The sequence below is a fragment of the Ailuropoda melanoleuca genome, chromosome 1 (assembly GCF_002007445.2).
Source record: "Ailuropoda melanoleuca isolate Jingjing chromosome 1, ASM200744v2, whole genome shotgun sequence".
In the NCBI taxonomy this organism is placed as follows: domain Eukaryota; kingdom Metazoa; phylum Chordata; class Mammalia; order Carnivora; family Ursidae; genus Ailuropoda; species Ailuropoda melanoleuca.
Genome location: NC_048218.1, coordinates 161,031,740 through 161,046,185, shown reverse-complemented (window position 1 = coordinate 161,046,185; position 14,446 = coordinate 161,031,740). Strand labels below are relative to the sequence as shown.

Sequence of the window (14,446 nt, the reverse complement as noted above, 5' to 3'; positions counted from 1 at the left end):
GAAAGAAAGAAAGAAAGAAAAGAAAGAAAAAGAAAGAAAGAAAGAAAAAAAGTAATCATGTGAGGTGAAGGATGTGTTCACTAACCTTATTGTGGTAACCATTTCACAATATATGTATTTTAAATCATCATGTAGTACCTCTTGAACTTATGCAATCTTATATGTCAATTATATATCAGTAAAACTGGAAAAAAATAGTCATGTTACCTAGCTGTTTTCCGGCTGACTCTAATAGAAGTATATTTGAGCTAAATCTTTCTTAAAGTGTCTTAGGGGCGCCTGGGTGGCTCAGTCGTTAAGCGTCTGCTTTCGGCTCAGGGTGTGATCCCAGCGTTCTGGGATCGAGCCCCACATCAGGCTCCTCCACTGGGAGCCTGCTTCTTCCTCTCCCACTCCCCCTGCTTGTGTTCCCTCTCTTGCTGGCTGTCTCTATCTCTGTCAAATAAATAAATAAAATAAAATCTTTAAAAAAAAATAAAGTGTCTTAAATTTAATACTATGGGGAAAATGTTTATGCTTTATAATGTTCAACTGGCATTTTAATAAGCTTATTTGCAAGAAGGTAAATGCATTTTAGTAGTTAATATAGAATTGTGCCTACAGATATCAGAAATTAGTGAAGATGGGTAGGGAAGTTCTGGAATATGCTGACTTTCGTAAAAAAGGTTAAAAACATTTCCCTTTTGAAACAGAATGTTCTCAGGCATTTTCCTGGCACTTTGCTGCTAAAATATAAATGGTTATGTATAATGGTTAACTGCCGAATGTTATTGTTGGAAATTATTTTTATATGCACGAAGTGTGATGGAAAGGAGAGTGGATTGCAAACATAAATTTGTGTTTTGGTTTTATTCTGACTTAGAAAGCAGACTTAAATTGTCTTCTATATCATCTCACCACTGTAAAACGGGAAGTGAAGTCAGGTGAAAAACTGCTTCCTGTCTTCTTGCAGTAAGGAAACAAATACGTAAATATGCATAGGCAGCCTTCAGTCTCTCTCTGCTCAGCCCATCCTATGCACAGTCCTGATTTAGCATTAGTAAAATATTATGATGTCATCCCCCTATTCTCAACTCTGGCTGTATGTTAGAATCACTTGGAAAGCTTTTAAAATAAACCCAATTTCCAGGCCCCACCCTACAGTTTTCTGATTTATTTGGTGTGGGTGTGGTTTGGGCATTGATATTTTTGAAAGGCATCCTAAGTAATTCTAAGGAGCAGACAGGAAGCCACTAGGCAAGAAGACAGAATCTGAACATCTGCATTTGCCTTCAAGGCAAATTTTATTTTATTTTATTTTTTTATTTATTTTATTTTATTTTTTAAAAGATGTTATTTATTCATCTGACAGAGAGAGAGAGACAGCCAGCGAGAGAGGGAACACAAGCAGGGGGAGTGGGAGAGGAAGAAGCAGGCTCATAGCGGAAGAGCCTGATGTGGGGCGATCCCATAACGCCGGGATCACGCCCTGAGCCGAAGGCAGACACTTAACCGCTGTGCCACCCAGGAGCCCCGTGCTTCCCCTCTTCTATTCCTTTTTCAGGCATTCCAGGAGTTTCCTCCTCACACATATTTTCTGATTCAAATTCCCACCCATTTTCAAGATTCAGCTCAGTTTTTACCTCCTCCATGAAGCCTTCCCTGACTGCCTTGTCTAGAGGTTTTGCTCCCTCTTCTGAACTCACAAAGCAGTTATTGCCTAGAAAATAATCTAAATAATGCATTAGTCATGTTTTGCTTTGTGTCTTCTCTTCTACTGTATTAAATAGATTAATCTCACTTTTCATGTTTGTTATCCAGCTGCTTACACTGTAAGCTTCTAGCATTACTTTGTATCTTTGACAAGCTGAATATCTTGCACAGTGTAGGAAGTCAGTTGATATTCTCCCCTCCCTTCCATCCTCACTTCCATAGGTGTGGTTCAGGCCTTCGTTTCTCCTGGAGTCTTGTCCTGGTCCTACTGTGTCTTTCTGACACCAGACTCTTTGGCTCTTTAAATTAGGGCAACGCATCAGTGGCTCACATGGCCAATGGCCAGTAAAACTAATTAGTATGCTTGTACTCTGCTCATTCTTGCTCTCTTCCTATTTTTTACTCTACATGACCTTTTGGCTTTCTTTTCCCTTCTGTCCCCTCACTCTTCTACTCCCTATTCCGCCAAGATTTGATGGCAAAATTCAGTTTCTCAGGTTTTGACCTCTTGCATTCTTTAAGATGTCAGAGTATAACATACTTTCTGGATCTTCCTGTCTGTATTCCTTTGGGCAAACACTTCCCCTGGCCAGGCTGTGACCCAGGGGTCACATAATTTAGGTCAGCTAAATTATTCTGCCTGCACTCTGGTCTAATCTGTCAAGATGCCCCTCAAAGAGAACAGACACTGTATACACTGTTTTTAGGATTCTCACCCTTTAGAAGAAATCTGATTGAGTTTTCCACATGGTTAAAAGCTTCTGTTGGTCCCTCATTGCCTGCAGAATAAGGTCTACACCTGAGATGTCCGATATGGGAGTGATTCACACCCAGATAAAAAAAGGGAGTTCCTGATGTCAGAACAATCTGGCTGTGACATCTGTCATCCCATTGATTGCCAGGGTTGATTTGACTGATCTGTCTGGCTGGGTGGTGTCCCCTTCCTCTCTCACAGTTCCATGTGTTCCCCTCCCGAAGCTGAACATAGGTGGAAGGGGACAAGTTGCCCTGATAGAGGAAGATCATTCCTCCAGGAGCCGTGCTCCCCTGCTAGAACCTACAAACAAGTTCTCAAGGTCTATTTGTAGGAGAAGGTAGGGTAGTCAAGCTTCTAAGACTCCAGACACATCCAAATGAGGTGCTGTAGGTGGCAGTCTGCCTTTCTTTAAAAAAAAAAAAAAAAAAAAAGTTCCTCAGCTATGCTGTATTGTAAGTGGCCAGTGGCTATTATATTGGACAGCACAAATACAGAACATTTCCCTCATTGCAGAAAGCTCTGTTGAACAGCGCTCTTCTAAATACCTTAGTGTAGCTCCTGAGACCTTTTACAATCTCATCTCAAGCTTTTGCTCTACCTTAATTTTTGGCTGCTACTTATCTTCAGTCCTACCCACTTTCTCAATGCTCCCAAACCCTCAGTGTCCTTTTACAACTCTATGTCTTTGAACATGCTGTTCCTTTTTACTGAAATGCCCTTTGACTTTCTTTTCTGGCAAACTTCTGTTTACCTTTTAAGATCCAACTCAAACAGTACCTTTCTTGTGAAATTCCTTGACCTTCCTAAACACAATAATTTCTTCCTTTGTGTTTCCCTTGCTCATTGAACCTAGCTCTATTGCCCTATCACTGTATTTTGTAATCATTTGCTTATAAATGTGGCTATGCTCTTGGAAAGGAGATGCTGACTGCCCTAATGGTTACCTGAAATTGTTTGCTTGATGCCTGTTTGATATCGAGTATTTTCTTATTTATGTGCTTGTTATTCATGTATTTGGCATGTTTAAAAAGATCATTTGGTGCTTGCTTTGAAGTCCTTCCCCTTTCTGGTATAAACCCAGAATGACTTCTTGTCTTCCAGGTGCAAGTCCCTTTCTCTTCTAATTAATTCTACTGCACTTGAGAGGGATGTGATAGGAGTAGTTGACAAGGTCAAAAACAGAGGGACCATATACGTAGGAGCTGGTTTAGATGTGCTCAGGTACTGGTAGCCACACAAAATATTTAGTATGTGTTTAGGAGAAGAGTAGGAAGGCAACATGGAGACAATAAAAACAGCCTATGGAATAAAGTTGGGGAATTGCGCTTGACTTTCTCCAGGCGAAGGCCAAAGGCAATTTATAATAAGATGGGAAGAGTTTTCAAGACCATTTTGCAAAAAAGGACATTTTCTTCCCTCCTGGTATTTGATAAGATTTTAATAAATTCTTGTGACTCAAATTACTGGGAAGTAAATCCCCCTGACCAAGAAATTAAAATATATTATGAGGCACTTGGGTGGCTCAGTCGTTAAGTGTCTGCCTCTGGCTCAGGGCGTGATCCCAGCGTTCTGGGATGGAGCCCCGCATCAGGCTCCTCTGCTGGGAGCCTGCTTCTTCCTCTCCCACTCCCCCTGCTTGTGTTCCCTCTCTCAATGCCTGTCTCTCTCTCTCTCAGTCAAATAAATAAATAAAATCTTAAAAAAAAAAGAAATTAAAATATATTAGTTTATCTTCCGTGATTATGGTTAACATCTATCCAAAAGGCTTATTTTCTTCTGAGAGGGCTATAAATCCTCTTGGCTCAGGGTCTGAGAGGCGCTGACTGATCACTCTCACCAGCCCTGCCGCAAATCCCACGGTCAATCATTTTCCCTCTGGCGCCCCGACTACGCCCAGTGCTCAGACCACGCCCATCTAAGTCGCCCTCCCTCCCACCTCATGGCTCCGCCCCAGGCCTAGCAGAGGAAGATTCTTATTGGTGAAGAAGTTGTTCTGGTCCCGCCCTACGGCACGGCTATAGGCCGAGCCGAAGTGGGGCGGTGGTGGTTGGCTGCCTGGGGACGGGTCCCTAGCCGTGCCTGTCAGAGTGGCTGGCGGCAGTGGCGGCTCTCGGGGCTGGGTTGTCAGTCACTGAGCAGAGGGGGAAGATGGCTCGCTGGGACCCGTTCTGTTAGGAAGAAGGGGGGCAGGTGGTGCTGCTACTCGGGAGAAAGCAGAGAGCAGCCGCTGTCGCTGTCGAGTGAGACAAGTCGAGGTTCTGGAGGTGGAGCTCGGGAAGCCGCTCTGGTGAGTCCGACCGAGCGACCCACGCCGGGCCCCCAGGGCGGCCGGCGACCGATAACTTTTTTGTCAGGGAGGAGCCGGGGCGAGGCGGCGGCGGAGAGGGGACCGGGACTTTGTCCCCGGGGCGGCGCCTTCGTTGGGGGTAACGGCTCGCTCGCGAGGCGCCGCGGGTGGGTGCGAGAAGGCGCTGGGCGCTAGGGGCGTCCGAGGGGCCGGAGCAGAGGGGTCGGGTGAGTGGGTTGCGGCCGGCGGCAGCTCGCCCCGAAGTTGGGCGCAGCCCGTTTGCTGCTTGGGCGGCGGCAGCTTTGTGCGCGTGGACTCGGGTCTTTCTCTTTCCCAGCAAGGAGCGGTCCAGACTCCGGGCGTGCCCAGGGTGCAGCCGCCTCGGTCGGACCCGCCGCCCCTCTGCGGGGGCCCCTCACCCGCATCCCGCCGCTGTTGATGATCCGGCCTGGCCTCTCCCACTCCAGGGAGGTTACCGCTATCCCTTAGTCCAGTGACCAAAATGGTCACCGTCGACAACCCCCCTCCCCATCTTTAAAAGCAGCGTTCGTCTGGGTCTTTGGTGTCTCTCGCAGCACGGTGAGATTCAGAAAGCAGATACGATTCCTTCCTTGGTTATTACACTGGAGATTCCCTCTTCAGCACTTGCTCCCTTCTATGAGTTGTTCCTCTCCCGAGGCTGATTTTTAACGTACTTGGGAATCGTCGGGGTTTTGTCTGAAAATGGTTGCAATTAAAAGACCCCAAGTTTGCACGCTTCAGCAAAACTGCGTATCCGCCCTTCAGCGTGCACAATTGTGCTCTGTACCCCTAAGTTTACGCACTCCTGAAAGATTTTAATTTTGCCCTAGTGGTTTCATACTGTCCAGGATCGGGTCTCTGATAAATACACTATCACACGCCCGGCAGCGTCTCCGCTCTTCAGGTAGGGGGAGTTTGTTCCACAGCCAGCTAGCTACTAATTTCAGAGACAGTACCATAGTCAGTAGGACCAAGCTGTCCTTTTGCAAATAATTTGTCCTTTGGGTCACACAGTAGTTTTGGGAGTCGATATACCACCTCCTTGGTTCATGTAACACTTGACAGTTTGACATTTTCAGCTTTTAAAATCTTATCTGCATAGAGTCATAAGGATCGGTGTAACCTTGAGTCAATGTGATAAACCCAGGAGGGTTGTTTTCCATAAGAACGTTCTCCTAACACCCACAGACTGGCTGGCCCTCCCTTCAATTTCTAAGCATTTTTCTTTGGGTTAATACATTTTAAGGTTTACAAGATGAACCTTGGTCCCAAACACCATTTTTTTTTTTTTTTGAAGTGCAGGGAAAGGCAAGAAAGAAAGAAAAATTTTAGGATCTGCTTGGCCAATAGTAGTTTTAAAATCATTTATTCAAATAATTCATTTACATAAAGTGGCTAAGGGGAAAACCATAACATATTTAGTTTAAAAAATTCTGGATTTGGCTTCTTTTATTCCTTTTTGATTTACTACAGTTATTATCATAGAGGGATTATAAAACCTCTTAATTGTGAACATTAGCAGTACTTGGATATAGACACCCCCATAAGGTGTTGGTTATGTCAGTATGTTATTCCTGCTATGCTTTCTTTGTTGTTTTTCTATTTTATAAAATCTGATCTTGGTTGCATTTTTTAGAGTGGTGTTGTTTTGACGGAGTTTAAAAATATCTTACAGTCAACTGTTTTATTCAGGATCCTATTGTGTGATATTTATTTTATAATGAATATTTTAAAACTTTGAAAAATGTTAGTATCAGTACCATATTGGGGGTATCAAGTTTACATTTTGTAAATAATTGAAGTTATGTCCAACATATATTTATTTTGCACTGCCCCAGGCTGAATAGGTTTTAGGGCAGAAATGAATGTCATAATTCTTGTCATCAAGAAATTTACTCTCTGATGTACAAGACAGATCAAGTAATAGTTATAATACCATGTGTTAAATCTGAATAGAGATATGCCTAGTGTAGTAAGGGAGCAGAGTAGGGGATGGCTAATTCAGTTTGGATGTAGGTAGAGTCAGGAGAACACAGTACAGTTTTGAAATATAATTTAGCCAAGTGCAGGAGGTCGGTAACTTTCCAAGGAGAATAAGTGAGAAACTATGGCAGCTTAGAGAAGTCATTGTCAATGACAAGTCCAAAGTCAATAACACTGACATTAACATAACTTGAATGCAGAGGTTAAATAAGGAAATGGTGGAAGATGAGAATAGTGAGGGTGGTAGAGCTCCAGACCAGGGCAAGGTTTCCTTGGCTATGGGTTTTGGATTGAAGGTGTTGAGTAAGAAGCCATTTAATGAATTTTTGTTTGAGAGCCTCACCCTGGCAGAGTGAGGTAGAATCTGATAGGTCTTGTCACCTTTGGAAAGAAAGGAGGAGGAATCAGGACCCTGAGGATTTTACTTGATTCTAGTAACTGGAAGTGAGGGAAGGTGGACGGAAGATGGCAAGCTCTATTTGGGGTTTTTTGAATTTGAGGAAGCTGTGGAGCATTCAGGTGAAAATGTCAATTAGATGTTTGGATCCATGGGCGTGGAACTTATAAAAGAAATCAGGATTACAGGGCAGACTGGGTGTTGAATTGAAGCTGTATTGATTTGGTTATATTGAAATGATTCAAGGAAAGCTTTTAGTATGATCAAAGCAGCAGCTGAAGAACAGACTGATAAAAAGCAGAAATGGGTTGAAGAATAGTGTGAAAGAGATAGAAGAGTAGTAGTTAGAAAGATAGGAGGAACATCAGGAAAGATGCTAAGGAAGGAGAGAATTTCAAATAGAGGCGGAATGGGTCAAAAATTTTGAATGCTGTAAAGAGGTGTCAAGTAAGGAGAGGACTCCCGGGACCAGGGAATTGGTCAGGATTCCATAGGGGACTTTAACAAGTACAGTTTTAACTGCATAGTGATCTTTGGAAGATTGAGAAAGAATGGGTAATGATAAAGTAGACATACTTGAGAGAGGCATTTCAAGAAAACTGAAGAAGGAAGAGAATGATAGCTATAGAGCAGTGGTTCTCATTCCTAGCTGCACATTTACAATTATCTGGAGAGCTTTTAAGAATCTTGATTTCCAGGGGAAAGCCCATTCCAGGGGTTGAGGCGGAACCTAGGCATTATATTTATTTCAACAGCTTTGTTGCAATATAATTGGCAAGTAATAAGCTACACCTATTTAAAGTGTGCAATTTAATGTTTGACATAGGTTTTCATTTGTAAAACTATCACCACAATCAAAAAAACGAACATTGTCTATCACCTCTAAAAGTTTCCTTGTGTCCCGTTGTAATTTCTTCCTCTCATCCTCAGGAAACCACTGATCTACTTTTTGTCACTCTAGATTAGTTGCACAGGTACATTAAAGTTCCCTGGGTAATTCCAACGTGCAGGCAAGGTTGAAAACCACTGAAGACGGATATAGCTTGAAGGAATGCTACGTTTGTTTCTTTACATGCATAAAGAAAGTGAGAAGTAAGAGATAGGAAAGATGACATATTTACTGGAATTGAGTCCCTAAGGAGATGGAAATGGATGAAATTCAGAGCTTTGACAAATAACAAAGGAAGACAATTTGGAAGAAACGAAGAATATGATGTTAAAGATAGCACATTTCTTTTGTTATCAGCACCCAAGTTGTCATCGTGCAGTATCAAGATTGATTTTTTGAAGTACTCATCTTAATCTTGTGGAAATGGATGCCACTCTGGAAAACTCCTTAAATGGAGCCTGGGACCCCTGGTGCCACCGTGTAATACTTTGTCATTTTTTGGAGGGGAGCAGATGGAATTAACAGTTTGACTATTGCTTGTTATTGAGAGCCAAGTACTGCCAGAGTCTTTTTGGTCCTATTGGAGTTAGGCTACATATCTGCACTGAGAAAAGAGAATATTTAACATTTATGCTCAGAAGAAATCCTGTTTGCTTGCCCTTTGGATATATGGTTTTTAAATACACTGGAAGATAAAATCATTGCTCTGTCTCCCAAATGAGACTGAGGAGAGTTGTGATTAGAAGTTGTCAAAGGCCCATACTTTCTATCCTGAGAAAGGTAATATTTATATTCCCCCACTCTCTCCCTTCCTTCCTTTCTTTTTAATTTCTGGCTCAGTATTTGGATGTATTTATTTTTATTTTATTTATTTATTTTTAAAGATTTTATTTATTTACTGTCAGAGAGTGGGCACGCACAAGCTGGGGGAGCTGCAGAGGCAGAGGGAGAGGAGGCTCCCCACAGAGCAAGAAGCCTGATGCGGGACTCGATCTCAGGACCCTGGGGTCATGACCTGAACCGAAGGCCCACGCTTAACTGACTGAGCTACCCAGACGTCCCTTGATGTATTTAAAAGTTGAGCTCTGCTGGTTCCGATGTCCAGGGCTTATTCCTTACTTTGGATTCTTACCTTTGGGAGGGGGCTGAAAGCAAGTGGTTAATTCTAAATATTATTAGACATTGTACTCAATCATAAGTAAACGTGGAGCGAAAACTTGTCTGATTTCTAAAGTTCTGAAAATTTATTTCATTGTGATTAAAGTATCAAAGTATGATCTAACCTAGACAGTAGGCATCCTTAATTTTGGTGCAGCCTAAAAGAGTGGGAATATCAATGTTAGCATGATTTTAGATACTATTGTTACTATAGCGACAGCAATTTTGTAAACATTCTGTATTTTCCTATTTACTAATGTAAGATATGGTGACTGTAGGAAATTTGGAAAATTTAGGAATGCATAAATGATACATAACATTTATAATGCCTCCACCCAGAGATAATTATTAATACATTAGTGAATATCTTTATAGGTTCTTTTAAATAGGTATTTACTTTTTTTTTTAACAAAAAGAAACCATACTGTATGTACTATGATTTTGTTTTTGTTTTTTGTGTATGCTGCCTTGTTACTAGCTTATTTTCACTTAATTGGTGAATGCTTATCTGAGTCAATAAAATATTCTTTTATGGCAAAACATCATTTTAAATCTATGGTTAATATTCCAGAATATGGATTTACTATCATTTATTTCAGGTGTTAAAAATTTAAGCCCTTTCCAATAATTTTGAATGAATATTGTAGCATTTAGCTTGATAGTTTAATCATTGCCCATATCATTATTTCCTTAGGATACATTCTGACATCAAATGGTGTGCATATTTTAATTATTTTTAATTAATAGTAATAGATTGCTTTCCAGAAAGGCTTAATATTCATTTTTTAGTTATGCTTGAGAATGCTGGCAACTTCTCCATTTTTAGCACTATGAATAAAAAAACTGCCATTTTGACATGAAAAGTTTTATCTTTTGTATTTTTAAAATTCATTGATTATTAGTGACATTAAATATTTGTATTTCTTTTGTGAATTATCTATTAGAGTCCTTTGTTTATTATGATATTGGAGATTTTAAAAAACTGAGTTATGAGAGTTCTTTGTGTGTAAAACTATTAGATCTTTGTCAAGTTAAATTGCAAGTAATTTTTCCAGTTTGTCATTTACATCCTCATTTTGTTTTTGGTGTGGATTTTTCTTTTTAAATAGATTTTAAACATTTTTAGTATAGTTAAATATATCAAATTTTTCTTTTATGGTAACTGCCTGCTTGGAAAGGCCTCCCTGCACTCCCAAATTATATAACTATTTACCTCTGTTTCTTTGCATTACTTTCACAGTTTTTAAAAACATGTACCACTTTAGTCTATTTGGAACATATTTGGTGTAGAGTGGCAAGTCAATTATTTTAACACTACTGGGCAATTTTATCTTTTCCCAGAGGTTTTAAATGTTATCTGTATTATATATCAAGTCATGGTTTACATGATTTACGTAAACATATATTTAACATGTGAAAATCATATATAAAATCATATATTAAAATCATATACATATGATTTTTTCTTAGGCTTTCTGTTTTGCTTCATGGGGCTGTTTATTTTTTGCTCCGGTGATTTCAGTCTTAGTTTATTGTAACTTTTTAATGTATCCTACTATATGGTTGTGTGAATTTCTGTTATCTTTCTCAAAACATTTTTAGCATTTCTCTTATATTTATTTTTTCAAATTACCTTTAATCCAATTTATTAAGATCTCAAAAAAACCCCAGTGGAATTTCAGATTAATTTTTTGAGATAGCTGTGATATCTTTACAATATTTTCATCATTTTAAACAAACTATTTTCTTATTTTTTAAGTACACTCTACCCCCAACGTGGGCCTTGAACTCACAATTCTGAGAGCGAGTCACATGCTCTACCAACTGAGCCAGCCAGGCGCCTCCAAGTCATTTTTAAATGACTCAGTGTTTTATAGTTTTCTTCATGTGGTTCTGCCTATTTTTGAAATAAATTTTTGATATTTTAAAACTTGCTATTGCCAATGGAATCTTTTTTCATTGTGTCTTAAAGAGGATTGCATCTTCCCGACGGAACATAGAAAAATTGGTGCTTTAGGTATACTGTTTTCTAACTGGTCATTTTATGAAATTCTTAATTCTTGTAGTTTTTATTTATTTTTTTTTAAAGATTCTTTAAATTTATTTATTTGAGAGAGAGAGAGAGTACACACCAGTGTGGGGATGAAGGGCAGAGGGAGAGGGAGAGAATCTCAGGCAGACTCCCTGCTGAGCAGGAAGACAGATGTGGGGCTTGATCCCAGGACCCTGAGATCATGACCTGAGCCGAAGTCAAGAGTTGGATGCTCAACTGACTGAGTCACCCAGGTGCCCCTTAATTCTTAGGTTTTTTTGGATTTTGTAATACGGCAGGTTTAGCATTTGTAAATAATGATAATTTCATCTTGCCAATATTTAATCCTTATTTCTTGTTCCACATTAAATGTCTAGAGTAATGTTAAATTATATTAGTGAATAGTGAGCATCTTTGGCTCATTTCTCATTTGAGTGAGAATGCCTTTAGGGTTTCACAGTTGTGTATTCTTTCTGACAACTTTTTTTTTTTAGCATGTTAAGAAAATAGACTTCCTTAATTCCTTTTTGGAATTGAGATTTAATTGGAAAAATATATTAATTTTTTTAAAAGATTTTATTTGAGAGAGAGCCCAAGTGGGGGTGGAGAGGGGGAGAGGGAGAGGGACAAGCAGACTCCCCACAGAGCAGGAAGCTTGACGCGGGGCTTGCTCTCAGGACCCTGGGATCATGACCTGAGCTGAAGTAGCCACTTAACCGACTGAGCTACCCAGGCACCCTAGGAAAAAGATATTAAATTTGATCACACACCCTCGTGATGTACGTTGAGATGATCATATAGTTTTTCTTCTTTTACCTATTGGTTGATGAATTATGTTAGAGGACTTCCTAGTAGATTTCACCAAACAATTGCTGTCTTTGGAGTAAAGGCAACTTGATAATAGCATACCTCTTTAAAGTAGAGCTAGATTTGATTGCTATGTAAGATTGTCTTTAGTATTCCTCTTATATTTTCTTTTTCAGGTTTCAGTTTCTGAATATACTAGCTTTGCAAAATAAAAGAAGGGAGAAGAGTACCTGGGTGGCTCAGTCAGTTAAACTTCTGACTCTTGATTTCAGCTCAGGTCATGATCTCAGGGTGGTGAGATTGAGCCCCACATCCGGCTCCTCACTCAGTCTGCTAGAGATTCTCTCCCTCTCCCTCTCCCCCTTCCCTCCATGCATGCTCGCTCTCTCAAATAAATAAATAAATCTTTAAAAGAGAGAGAGAGAGACAGAGGAAAGCTTTCCATCTTTTTATATGCCCTGGCAATTAATTTCTTCCTCAAGGTCTGAAATAATTTAGCTATAAAAATGTTGAGGCCTTTTGGATTGAATGCAATTTATTGAGATTTTCCTATGTAGTACTTTCTAAGTACTTTGCATAATTATTTTCATTTAATCTGTGCACAACTTTGTATTATTATCCTTACTTTACAGGTAAAAAACCTGAGACTCAAAGAGGTTAAAATACTTGTTCAGGGGGTGCCTGGGTGGTTCAGTCATTAAGCATCTGCCTTCGGCTCAGTTCGTGATCCCAGGGCTTGGGGATTGAGCCCCATATCGAGCCCCAAATTGGGCTTCCTGCTCAGTGGGAAGCCTGCTTCTCCCTCTCCCTGTCCCCCTGCTTGTGTTCCCTCTCTTGCTGGCTGTCTCTCTCTCTGTCAAATAAATAAATAAAATCTTAAAAAAAAAAAAAAAACTTGTTCAAGATCAGCAACTAGTTAGTGGTAGAGTTAAGCTGAATTCCAATCTGATGCCATAGCTCATGTTTTTAATCAGTACCCTAATTTTTTTTCCAATCACACTCATTCCTTAGTCTCAGTTACTGAGAAATAAATTTAATTATTTTATTTGAGTGTCTTATTTTTTTCCTTTTTGCCCAATTAATTTCAGTTTTTGGTAACCCTATCGTAATTATTACTGGTCTGTTCTAGGTGATGTCATGTCTTCTGCTATTTTAACAAATACATCCAAGTATGGTTATGGTAGAAGATCCCAGAATGGGAATGGGATGATAAATGTATATGTACCTTATATAATTTACATTTTAATTTACTGGGGACTCAAGATCAGTTTGCATTCCTGAATCCTGTTTGTACCTTGTAAAGAATGTTATGTGCAACACAGATAAAAGATCCAGAAGTTGTGGAAATAGTACTTTTCCATTTTAGTTTAAATATTTGTCATTATTGAGGCTTGCATCAGGATAGCCCTTTAGTAGTAAATGTTAAGTGGTATTTGTTTGGTGTGTGTTTTCCTGAACAAAGAGTCTTTTGATTAACTGATGAACATTAGTTGCTTTCTAATATAAATGCATAAGGATTCATTCAGTTATTTGTACTTAGTGAAAACATTATATATGAGTTCTTAAACTGTACTATGAAAATTATTTGAGGCTTCAGCAATTGGAAGATTTACATTTACTCTTTCATAGAATGACGTTTAGGCTTGGAAATTTGAGAGAATAATGTAAGCCTTAAAAGTGCTTAAATTGGGCAAGCAATTATGAACTCTATTTTTAAAAAATATTTTATTTATTTGAGAGAGAAAGAGAGAGAGAGAGAGCAAGCGGAACCATGAGGAAGGGCAGAAGGAGAGGGACAAGCAGACTCCCTGCTGAGAAGGGAAACCAATGTGGGGCTTGATCCCAGGACCCTGGGATCATGACCTGAGCTGAAGGCAGATGCTTAACTGATTGAGCCACCCGGGTGCCCCTTATGAACTCTATTTTAATCTTTTTGAGCTTGCCTAATTAAATGTAAAGAATATTTTTTTTTTAAGATTTTATTTATTTATTTGACAGAGAGAGACAGCCAGCCAGATAGGGAACACAAGCAGGGGGAGTGGGACAGGAAGAAGCAGGCTTCCAGCGGAGGAGCCTGATGTGGGGCTTGATCCCATAATGCCAGGATCATGCCCTGAGCTGAAGGCAGAAGCTTAATGACTGTGCTACCCAGGTGCCCCTAAATGTAAAGAACATTTAATTAATTTAGTTAGGGTATTGATTCTAATCAACGTACACATCCTGTGTACCTCTGCCCATGGGGGTATAAAAAGTTGCCAGTCTGACCTCTTTAAACTTGCCAGGTATATATATTTCCTTTTGAACTAAAAGTTCAATATTTCTGCTGACTTGTTAATCCATAGATATAACTGTGGTAGATGGAGTGGCAACATAGACCCCCAAGCAGTGTATACTTTAGTAGTGTAGAAGAGGAAGAGACTATT

The 14,446-nt window shown here is 39.8% G+C and overlaps 1 protein-coding gene across 3 annotated transcripts in view; it reads left to right on the top strand.

Moving 5' to 3' along the window:
- Nucleotides 1-4,520: 4,520 nt before the first annotated feature.
- FAM126A (family with sequence similarity 126 member A) overlaps nucleotides 4,521-14,446 on the top strand; it is a 97,787-nt gene continuing 87,861 nt past the window's right edge. Inside the window, exons 1-2 of one of the 3 annotated variants that reach the window (XM_019801871.2) lie at nucleotides 4,521-4,736; nucleotides 8,384-8,806. The gene's annotated coding sequence lies outside the window, so the exon portion shown is untranslated. The remainder of the gene's footprint in view (nucleotides 4,737-8,383; nucleotides 8,807-14,446) is intronic. The other 2 variants (XM_034669130.1, XM_034669117.1) reach the window with 2 other exon arrangements.